Source organism: Aplysia californica, unplaced genomic scaffold, assembly GCF_000002075.1.
Source record: "Aplysia californica isolate F4 #8 unplaced genomic scaffold, AplCal3.0 scaffold00489, whole genome shotgun sequence".
Classification (NCBI taxonomy): Eukaryota; Metazoa; Mollusca; class Gastropoda; order Aplysiida; family Aplysiidae; genus Aplysia; species Aplysia californica.
The window spans coordinates 121,373-122,838 of NW_004797759.1; positions in this window are offsets into that span (position 1 = coordinate 121,373).

Consider the following 1,466-nt stretch of genomic DNA (forward strand, 5'->3'; position numbering starts at 1 on the left):
TCTCTCTCTCTCTCTATCCTTTTTACTTTTTTCTGTCTTCATCTTACTCGTTCAGGCCCACCCCACCACATTCACCCCTCTTTTTTTTTTTGCACATAGGCCTAATATTATTCCCTCCCATACCGTAGCCCACTACATAGCCACAGTAATAGGCCTATAGATTCCCTTTTAAAGAAAAAAAAACCGCAGTTCGCGCTGGGTGACCATGGGTGGCGCTATTTTGTATGTTCCATTGGGCGTGCTGCGTGCATACTCTTATTGCGCAAGATGTATCAAATTAATTAAACATGTAGTCCTGCTGGTCTTCAGATTTTAGGTTCTTATTCCTTTAACTTTAACCGACCGACCACCCTCCCCTTTCCCCACCCTCCCACAAAAAAATTCCAAGAGAGAGGGATAAATTGCTCTATAATTACCTCTATAAAACGGAAACCTGCCTAGTGAGAATTTAACGGAAAGAGAAATTCCCTCTCTTAGTCTTAGGAGGGTTTTATCTGTGTAAGACGAAAATTGCTTTGCCTGCTCAGCCCTGATTTGAAACAGACTACAAAAAGCTAGGTTCAAACTAAGGAGCTTAAAACAAACCTCCTAGGTTCTAACTCTAACCTTCTAGGCCTTCTCAGTAGGTTCTAACCTAGGCCCCCAGATCGGGAGGCCTAGGTTCTAACCAAGGAGGTTTTAGCCTTTTCTCTCTGCCGCCAGGCGAGCAATGGGAGTAGGGGTGCGACTTGTGGGTAGATGTTACAGTTATAATGTTACCCCATCCATGTGAGCCCTGACGAGCGGCGAGCAGTACAGATGATCAGGGCGGTGTGGGTGTGAAATCTCACCAGTGTCTGTGAACTTGCTCGAGTGGCGCTCCAGCCCGGAAACTTTCCCGGGTAGCCAGAGGTCAGAGGTGTGGAAGTTTGACCAATGCCTGCCGCCCTGATCACCGTACGGCCACCAGCCAACCAAGAAAAAGGTTCCTCAAATCGTTGTTACACGTGCAATGGAAATGGAGGGGTGGCATTGGTTGACTGTGCTCACCTTACGGATGGGTGGGGTTTAGGGTGGTGGCTAGAAAGCGTATAGGGTGGAAGCCTGGAAGCAAAAGACAGGTTCAGCTGTATAACAGTAAATTAACAGTCCAAGGGGGGCACTTACTGTCTAGGAGAAAAGAGGGTATCTTAAGCAGGAAGGCATCCTGGGGAGTGTTCCGCTATAGCAAGGGGAGAAGTAGGAAATAGCCTTAATTAAATGTACCGGTGATGGGTTTTTTTACAGGCCCCCCTCTCTCTGTCCCTCTCCACCACTTTATAGTCTCCCCCAGTCTTTTTTCTTGTTGTCTCTGTTTGTGTCTGTCTGTCTGTCTCTCTCTGTCTGTTTGTCTCTCTCTCTCTCTTCCTTTCTCTCTCTCTCTCACTCTCTCTCACTCTCTCTCGCACCCCCTTCGCTCTCTCACTTTCTCTGTCTGTCTCCCCTCC